Source organism: Callionymus lyra, chromosome 3 (assembly GCF_982586985.1).
Source record: "Callionymus lyra chromosome 3, fCalLyr1.hap1.1, whole genome shotgun sequence".
Lineage (NCBI taxonomy): Eukaryota > Metazoa > Chordata > Actinopteri > Syngnathiformes > Callionymidae > Callionymus > Callionymus lyra.
Window position 1 is genome coordinate 20,838,131 of NC_141820.1, and position 10,713 is coordinate 20,848,843.

Genomic DNA, 10,713 nt, shown 5'->3' on the forward strand with positions numbered 1-10,713 from the left:
TTATTAAAGTTAAAAAATGGATCCAATCCTATTCTGACGGATCCAGATCGATCAGTCCGTCTCTTCGGGAACACTGATGATGGAAAAGGTAATTACGTTCATCCATCTCTGCCTCTAGTGCTTTCATGTGTTTTCTCGGTTGGAAAATTCGTTCTCAAATTAGACCTTCGGACCGAGCACGGAATTCTTGGTAGTCCTGCCTGGACCATAAGTACTAAAGTGCACTTGAGCAATGCACCATATTTGAACCGTATTTTTAGATGATAGATTCCCGTCATTAGATCCATAAACTGATTGTTGTGTTGGACTGATGTGTCCCGGGGAGCAGCAGGGGGCGCTCAGTGATGTAACCGGTGTGTTGATAAAGACAGACATGATCCGACCGTCTCGCTGCACTTCATCTCCGCTCACTCTCCTCCTCTAGAGTCGTGGGCGGTTCTCTGAAGAGAAATTGGGAGAGAAATACGGAGCCATGTTTTGCAAACATGGGATGATACAAGTGTTTTCTTCAGACTTGACCTGAGGAAACACCTCATTTTTTCTCAGGGTTTTTGGTCTTTTTTGAGACGTCTGAGACGCTACAAATCAATCACACTATTTGTCAGAAAATACTAAAAAAAATGTGTTTTTACAGATCCAAGCAGATTTTGTCCAACTAGAAAGGTGCCAAACTGGTCCAGAAAAGGGTTGAGACGGTGCAGGTTTTGGATCCAACCATTCAAGCACATATAGTTTAACCAATCAGGCGTCTGGATACAGTAATCAATTGATTGTCAAGCAGGTGTTGCTTGTTTAAGCCGACACCTGATTCGTTAACTCATGTGTGCTTGACTGGTTGGAACAAAAACCTGCACCGTCTCGGCCCTTTTCTGGACCAGTTTGACACCCCAATTATATGTTAATATGTGTTTTTAACTTTTGACACCTTTTACTGTAATTTCTCATTGTTTCATATTGCTTTTAAATTATGATTATGTTTTACTATTTAAATTATTATTAGCTTAAGATTTCTAGAAACTAATTACAGTTGGTAAATATTGTTTTTATTTTATTTTTACCTTTATGTTTTTTATTTTACTTATATTTTTGAACTACATTTAAAATTGCATTTTGTTCATTACTAACTTGTTGCTTTATTTTTATACTTACGCATATCCCAATAAAATAAAATATAAATAAATAAAATATAAAATAAAAATAAGTAGTTATTTACTTTTAATGATCCATCTTTTCTTGGATGACATCCAATTCAAATCTTTTATGTTTGTTGTTTTTACATTATATAAATGTAATATTTCTTTAAATATATAACTGTAAAATCATTAATTGATTTGTTATTTAATTACTAGTATTTTTCTTGTGCTACAAGGTAATTTGAAATTATGTATATAATTATCTATTACAGGCGCGTGCGACTGATAGCAGAACTCAAATCTGTAATAATTCACGAGTCTGTTTATTTCCCTTCATGTTAAGTGATATTTTGTTCCACCACAACTGATTATATTCATATTTAGGGATTTATTATATCTGCGGCTTTCCCTGTTTAAATGGAGAGATTCCATTAAAGTAAAAAAACAGCTGCAGGAATCACCCTCTACCAGATTTAAGAGATTTGAGTTCAGTGTGTGTTTGTCTCTGTTGGTGTCACACATGTGTCGTTTTAAACAGCGTTTGTGTTTATGTTGCAAAAAGAAAAAAGGAAAAACACTCAGGCTAAGTCCTGCCACGGATGTCAGACTTGGATTTGCGCTGGACTGTTATTAAGTACATAATGGCGAGCAGCTCAGTGATCCGCTAGCTATCTTCGTAGCCGAAGGTCACGGAGGGTCTTTGGTGGAAAACACTTTTGATGGCAGACCAAGGGAGACTAGCGAGTCCGAGACTTTCTATTTTTGGATTTTAAAAAGTCTTTTTAAGTAGTTTTTTTTTACATCCAAACAGATGCCAGAGTCTTGTCATTTTACCCAAACAATACTTCATATGTGATAGTTTTATTGAGTCAACAGCAATTTTGCGGTTGAAAAAGTTGCATTTTCTATATGTTTAAATAAAATAATTCTGTAATTTGTTGTTCAATAGATAAACTGTGCTACTATCTAAGTTTACACTAATATACAACTTCTTCATTAAACCCTCACTTATACGTGAATAAATTGATTACATGTCAACTCCTTGCCTAAAGAGAAAAACCCTCATAAATATTTTTATATAATGAGCTCAGGTTATAAACTTTCTCTTGACAACATGGTTTTAAAATAGCAAAAATTCTTATTATTTTCATAAAAGATTGTCAAATATTTCATTCAAGAAATGACCAAACATATCCTCACAACAGTCAACAAAAGTATTGCGCTAGCTAGCTTGCTTAACAGCAACATCTGGGCTACTTACTTACTTACTGACGGTAATTTATTTGTTTTATTTGTTGTTATTTGTTGTTAAAAAATATATTTTCCTGAAGTCGAATGAAAGTTTGGATTAGCTCTAGAATATAAATAAATACAATTCACGGATGTGTTTGCTAATTGATCAATGCATTATCACAAATTGTTTCAGTTATACAATTGTGTATTATGATAATTTAACTAGCTTTTCATTCCTCAATGCTGGATTATTTATAGAAGCTAAATGTCTCTAATTTATATAACATTGTAACTTTTACAACAACAATTAAGCTGCGACACTTCACCACCTGAACTACCAGCAGCAATATCCAAACATGTCTGGAGCAGTAATAGAACCAGCAACCCCTTGTTCTTTTTCCATTTCCTCCTCTGTCTGAATCCCAATTTAGTTCCTGTTTTGACGAACACATTGTATTTCTCATAATCCAATTTCTTTAACATTTTATCTCATATAGGTGTTGTGACATTTGCCTTTTGTCCTCCTGAGACCACTGTAGTTGTGAGAACCACTACTGATGCATCTGCTGATGGGAAACTTTGAAACAATTCTGAATTAAAAGTTTGAACTTGCATGAAAACAAACTAACTAACTCATTAACCTGGCAGCCACAGCCTGCATGTGCATGTATTGATAACATGAGATAAAGGCTCTTGACAACTTCCTGGTTTCTCTACTTAGAATCTTCTAAAAGAACTTTCAATACCACGATGGAAATTAATAAAATCACCATCTCCAACTTATTGAAAGGAAGCAGTTTGTTGTGTAACTTGTAGTGATGTGCTGATGATGCTTCATGAAGCAGTGTCCTGTTGTTTAGAGGTCAGTAGGTGGCGCCATCAGTTAAAAAATTATGTTTTATTAGAACAGTTGTTTGAAAACAAAGGAAAATAGTGCAGAGACCGCCATCTAGTGGAATCTGACCATAATGACACTGCTTCATGAAGCTTCATCCGACCATCACTAGTAACTGGTTATCAAACTAGTCAGGTTGACAAGAGTTAAGATTCACTAGATTCAGTTCACGGAAAATAAAGGCTTTAAGAACAATGAGCATATTCGTACACTTTTATTTTAACCATTTAATTTAATAGTTTTTCGGTTTTTATATTTTTATTGGAAGAGGTTTCATGACACAAAAGAGGGATGAACTAAAAAGACAGAAATAAATCATCTTAATAGGAGAAAAGGTATTTTCTAGAGTTTTTTAATTTTATTTTAAAGAAATTAAATCCATGAGAGGCTCAACTAGAATACCTTTTCAAATGGTCTTTAATTATTTCACACCAAATTCTATTATATATTTATTTATAATATACATATATACATATATAATATACATTTCCAACTGTAATGACGAACCTTAAATTGTGTGAGACAAGTTCTAAAACTTGTAGAATTTTAGCAATAGTATGGTGGCCCTGAATGATCAAAATCAAAATGAAAAAGTTAACAAAACAACATTAACAAACATGAACACGATGTACCTCCATTGATAAGTCTTTTGTTACGGTCGTTTCAGTTTTGTCGATTTAAAACGCTTTTTCTTTATTATGATTTTGATTTCGTGGCAGCATTTTTAGTCCCTATTTTACATTTGCGCTTCAGGACCACTGTGTATAAAATGTGTTTTTGCCATCTTAAAAAAAGCTTGTGTTTGTTGAGGCATCAACACGGAGACGTTTGCAGGTCACCTAAGCAGAAATTCCTCCAAGACAAAACGACAAAAACCTGGATTATGGAGCTGGCGCTCTGCTTTCTAAGCCACAGAGACAGAGTCATGTATATTTATATATATACACAACGACATCGCTTCCCACAGTGGAACCGAGCCCTGCAGGCTAGCGTGATGTTTCACCACCCGAGCACTGAATCATCGACTCCAGCACGAGCACACACACTCTCTCACACACACCCTTCACACACACGTTTAAGACGGACATGCATGTCTTCATCTTTACTCCAGTGAATCAGCACATGAATCCACAGCTCTCCACGTTTAATCTGCTTCGCTCACATCGCACGACACGTTCGTGGGGCCAAGAGTTTAAGACCAAATAAGACTGCTGGCGGGAAACTGCCTCAGTAAATCAAAGTTCACATCCTAATGTGAGAGGTCACTCTGTGTGTGTGTGTGGAAGGTTGTGTCCAAAGCTGCTGTCAACTTTCTAGTGAATTTTCCTCCGAATTGAGGTAATCCCGACACGACGCTCTGAATGAAAAGTAATCTCCTGGGAATCCCTTGGCGCGAGAAACCTTTTCCAGGACAGCCGATTTTGTGAAAGGTAAATAAAGCTTGTCCGCGAGAAATACAACACAAACAAACAAACCATGAGGTCCACGCGGAGAGAGGCTGCAGCACCACCTGGCGGATTTTTTTTAAAACTAAGTCATTAGATAATGAAACTGCAGGAATACATACTTTTAACTTGTAAATTGAATGATATCTTCAAAAACATGTTAATAGATTGAAGTTATGCAACATTAATACATGACTTATATCTGAATCTTTTATCAATTTCAATTTGCTGTTTAGTTTATTTGTTTATTTACATCTGTTTAAATTTATTGAAATCGTTTTCAACAATCAGGTTGAAAATAATCATTTTCAGTTACATATTTTAACAATAAACACACCATGTTTTTCAATTAATTTTGATCCCTTATTGTCCTTGCTCTGGTTCCTCCAGTAGATGCGTCTTTTCGTTTTTACTTTTTGAAATGTATTTAATGTATACAGTTTGTGACCTTTGTATCTGGATATAGCCGAAACTTTCAACTCTTTTTCATTTATTATTATTTTTTTCAACATAGTTGGTGATCCTAAGAGCTGTTTTTTGACAGCTTTCTCTACTCAAAAACTAAAGAATCTTTATTAGTTGACCAGTGTTAATTATGGAAAAACAATCCATTGGAATTTAATGTTGATTTATATTATATATATATATATATACATATATATATATATACTATAAAAATTGTTCTGTAAATGTTGATGTATATATATATATATATCCCATACATCAACATTTACAGTACAATTTTTATAGTCATCGATAAGGATGCTGTAGATAGACAATGAAAAACATTTAGTGTTACTGATTCTACCTGCTGAAAAAATGTTGAACAAGAAGACGGTTGTGTTTAAATGCTCCTGTGGGTTCTTTTAAATGGACAAACAAAACACAAATGAGGGGACAGTTTGGAAATACTAGCCGTCTGTTGGCACAATCAGACTCACACCCTTACGGTGACGGTGTCACCATTATCAAATATATTTGTGGATCATCAATTTATTTGAAAATACATTTTTGCAAATGTGTCAAACTAGACACCAGTGTTTGTTGTTCAACAGACTGTTTGAGTTAGCAGAGACGAGCCTTCCGGCAATGAAGGAGGACAATATGTTGGTTAAGACTCCTAGTTCCCTTCAAAGGAGACTTTATAGCACCATTGTTTGACCCATCAATAGTTCACAGTAAACTAGGGTCTCTTGCTTTATTGAGTGCAACATACCCCCAGTTCCAAACTGTTGTGCCCTCAAGTCATTGACTGTTGTGAACGTGCTGACACGAACAAATGAACGAGTAAACAAAGACGAGTGACTTGGGATGATGATGAAGGTTCAAGTGGAGGACTTTCCCTCATGGGAAATACACAGTAAAGACATGTTTGAAGATGGACCAGGTGATCTAGTTTTTGGAATTTTCCACAATAGGCGTCTGAGCGTCTCAAAGGTTTCCACCTCAGAAGATAGTTTAGAAGGAAAGAACATTTTTATAAATGTTTTATGACAAAGCAGTGACCAACCTTTGGGAAATTCTACGTTTGTAGTTTACATAAGAAACAGATTAGAAATGATGGACGTTAAGACCTTGTTAACTTTAAAAAAAAATGTTTAAAAGATCTTGTTTTATTCATTTTTAAATTGTCAAACCCACTAAGCAGATGGCCACCAGTACTGGTTGTATACACATCAGGAACTCTGTTTATTATTGGACTGTGGGAGGAAGGTTGGAGTACCTAGAGTAAACCCTTTTGCTGCCTTTTTTTTTGTTCGTTATTTACTCCCGCCAAAGTAATTGCACTTTTGGTCAATCCATGAGAGGCTCAAACAAAAAAATTCTGGTCCGGAAGCGTGTTCAGGAACCATCAGCAGATTTTGATCCACAGACCTCAGAGCCCGAGCTGGGGTGTAAGGCTGGATCAGATCACGGATGTAAGGTCTGACCATGAATAGATCTGAAAGTAAGAACAAGAATTTTAAAATTGATCCTGAAAGAAACTGGCAGCCAGTGAAGAGTTTTAAGGACCCGGGAAATGTGAGTTCTTCTACTAGATCAGGTCAGAATTCTCTGCTGAGTGCAGGCATACACTGTCTCAGTACGTTCTTTAGTTATTTTCCTTCATACATTTATAGTCTTCCATAAAAATCATAAATTACCAACAATGTTTTTCAGAATTGGTCTTTTTATCTCTTGTCTTTAGTTTTGATAATAATTATATACAGAACTAGATTTCCGAGAGAGAAACAGAGAAGACATTATAGAATATAATTGTTAGGAGGAAATCTTCAGATGTTTTATTGAGAAAAGGAACGACTCCCCTGAGATATCTACACGATAAATATTGAATCTTCAATAGCTCAACCCATATTATTATACATGAATGTGTTTGTCTGTAATCTGAGGGCACCGATGAGATCAGTGACCATGATGCGGACGCTAACTCCGCCGGGTCTTCTTGGAGAGCTCCTGTCAAGTGAGAGTGAAGGAGTAAAGTTCTCCTGCACGCTGGATTTGGTGGCTCTGCATATGCTGCCGTGGATTATGCTGATCCAACTTAATTCCTAAGACCATGCAATCATTCATAACTACAGGAGCACAGCCGTGGACACTCCCGCACCATCTGCCGCTGCACGCAGGATTAACTTCGAGGAAGCTGAAGAAAAGTGGGGGGTTGGAGGGCCATGGGCACATGGAGACCCTGATCTGTGGACCACCGTGCAGAAACAGAATGTTCAGACCCTTTAAATGAGTTTTATATATCCATCCGTCCGTTGTCCCGGTTCATCCCTTAAGAGATGATAAAGGATATTCGACGTCGAGCGTGAGAACCAGAGGTTTAGAAGCCCAGACTTTTCTCACGTACATGATTCATGACTTGTCTGGATTATACATCTTTTTATTGCCTTGATGGCTTCAAGTACACGTTAAAGGATCTTGATGCAGATTTAGGAGAATGAGATGAGCAGCATGTAGACCTGGAGGTCTGCATAAGAGTCTTGATCATGTTTGAGGATTTCATGAGTTACTTTTTAAGGTCTCTCTTTTAAAGATGCAGGCTTATAGATAATAATCTGCATTTACATGGAATGATGAAGGTCAATGTATGGTTTGATGTGTGTGTGTGTGTGTGTGTGTCTGTGAGGAGGTATAAATCATCACTTTTGTATAAGAAATTAAACTATTTTTCTTTACTATCATTAAATATGAAAGGTGTGAATCCTAATTTTAATATGATGAATTATCAAATATCATTATTTTTTTAATATGGTTTGGTATCAAGGGTGTGAATCATTAATTGATTAATATAAATACTTTTTTCAATTTGTATTATAGATGACTCAAGGGTATAGAAAACAATCATGATTTGTATTAAAAAAAAGATGTATTTTACATTTATTTACAGTTTATTATCAAGGGTAAAAACCATGCTTTCTATGTAAAGAATTGTACTTTTTGTATTACGTAGTTTAGTATTAAGAGTATAAATTATGATTTTTTACATGAAGAATTGTACTTTTTTTATCGTTTTAATTCAGTGTTTTGCGTAATTTATGATTTTTTTTTAAATAAATAGTTTAGGATCAAGTGTGTGAATCGTGAATATTTTTTATAAGAAATCATACTTCTTTTTTTTTTGATACGTAGCTAGTATCAAGAGTGTGAATCTGAATTAGTATTTTAAAATATATGCTTTTTAATAGGCTGTTTTTTATCGAGTGTGTGGATCCTGATTTTCATACAAGCAATTATACTTTTTTAAATAATGTAATACATTGTTTAGTATCGAGTGTATAAATGAATGAACTTATACGTTACATTATTGAATGTGCTATTATAAAATAAATAAGATGTTAAGTATCAACAATAAAGTTCAAAAATATAAAAATAAAACGATCCAAAGAGATTATTGTCTATAGTCCAGGGTAAGATTCGATGTCATTTCATGTTGCTTCTCTTGTGTGTTGCAGAGAGTCGACGCCCTGCCCTCCGACTATCAGGAGAGAGGATCCCACGCAGGAATTCCCTTCCACTGGAAATCACAACTGCTGCAGCATCGTCCGCCCTTTTTTCTTTTCTTTTCCTTTTAACTCTGTGCCTTCGACCAAAATAACCAGAAGCAGTCAAGTTCTTTTTTTTTTTTGCTATTTATGTTTTTCTTTCTTCTTCTCTATCTTTCTTTCTTTCGAGCAGGACTCAGAGGATTTATCTTCCTGATGTAGGAGGGCCTGGGATCTGCTGCTGATCTTTGGACTCAAAACATTAAAAAATATATATATTTAAATGACCTAGTCAGGAAATGCAACTTTTGCTCATTTTATTGTGATAACTGATTATTATTTTCTACAACAATCGTGTCAGTGATTTACTTCATATTGGAATAAATCCCTAGCTGTGCAATATCAGTCAATATTTATGTGGAGTTGTCGTGTGGATGTAGACTTTTGACGAACTTTTGTTTTATTTTTGTAATGACGTTTTTTTTTTTTCCTGATTTATATTTTTCTAAAATGAAGAACAAATGGGGGGTTTAAATGAAAAAAAAATAAGGAGGATGAAGCATGTGGTCCGTGTTGACTTTCCCTCCTGCCCTGAGCCGGGCCAAAGCCATAGAGGATCTCGGATCATTCCACTGTCCTGAACTGAACATTCAGGGTCGCAGATTTCAGAGCTGGAAATAACAGTTCTGGGTGTCGGCTCGTCAATGCTGTTCTGGTTTGTACTGTTTGTTCGCGGGCTTCAATCTCAAAGGGTTTGATTTATCTTGAACCTTCGTGTGGCCTGCTCTTCTACTTCCTCCTACATATCAATCAAGAATACTAGAAGTGGCATGAATAGTTGTGTGTGAACGAATGTGTGTGTGTGTTCGGCTGTATGGAAATACTGTAAATCCTCAACTTAAATGACAAAAATAGTGAGAGATTATTTTGATTTTATTTAAAGATTTAATGAGCAAGAAGGTTCCCGCTTAAATGTATCAAATCATTCTGTGAAGATTGAATTAAGTAGAGTACAGAATAGTACTTTAAAGTGGATGGAAAACTAGAACACCTCAATCTAGTTAATATTTCCAGTCATGAATAATTGAGTGTTAAAGCTATCCCTCTCCAGACGTTATCATATAGATAGTGAAGATTTAAAACGTCTTTAAAAAACTGAAACAATGATGCAGATGGAAAGAAGTGCAATGAAAGATAAGAAGCAGAAGTTTTAAGAAGAAAAAAACAGTGTAAACTCTAAACTTTACAGTGGGTTATGCTCACATTAGCATTAGCTGCATCAGAACAGTTTGAGTTGTAGACATTTTCATTCGCCCGCAACTTAAGATAAGTTTTGTTTTGTGCGATTGCGTTTGAAACCCCTGGGTTTATTCCGACACTAGGGGGAGCCACAATCACTATTTTAAATTATAAAGATTGAGCCTTTAATATGGACTCATTTCAAAGTACTGAAAGAAGACAAATCATTATTCTAAGTTAAGTAATTGAACATTAATTAAGTAAGTATTAGTTATTTGTAAATCGCCTTTACAGTTAAAAGTCAATAGTGAACAGTGGATCAATAATCCTTCAAAAACTTTCTGGTACCAAGATGGAACTACAGAAAGAAAGCACAGTTTAATCATCTTGTCTTGTTATCAAAATTTCCAAAAATAATAATTTTGATCTTAGCTTTTCAAATAATTTAGCTGATTTTTAGTTTGAAAGCTAATTTGCACATGTTCAATTAGGGTACAAAAACAAGAGAATCACACAGTATCTCTGTTCAAACATGAGAATTTACAGTGTCTCCTGTGCAGACTGTGCCGTTTCTGTCCAGTTTCCTGCCTTCGTGAAACGTGTTGAGTATATCCTGAAGCTGCTAACCTGTCTGGATGTCTGGCCTTATGTCCCTCAAAGCCCTGACGGAAGATCCTGCCACCACTGCTCCAGATACCTCAGATTTAAGTTATAAGGCGTCATGAACTTGAACGCATCAGGAGTTCAGTTTGTGCCTTTCAGGGAATCAACTTTGTGTTTTT

General features: G+C 35.4%; 1 protein-coding gene across 1 annotated transcript in view; it reads left to right on the forward strand.

The window, feature by feature from the left end:
* LOC148083788 (potassium voltage-gated channel subfamily A member 5) overlaps positions 1-8,889 on the forward strand; it is a 32,524-nt gene extending 23,635 nt beyond the window's left edge. The window contains exon 2 of the mRNA XM_087786951.1: positions 8,663-8,889. The gene's annotated coding sequence lies outside the window, so the exon portion shown is untranslated. The remainder of the gene's footprint in view (positions 1-8,662) is intronic.
* The last annotated feature ends 1,824 nt before the right edge of the window (positions 8,890-10,713 follow it).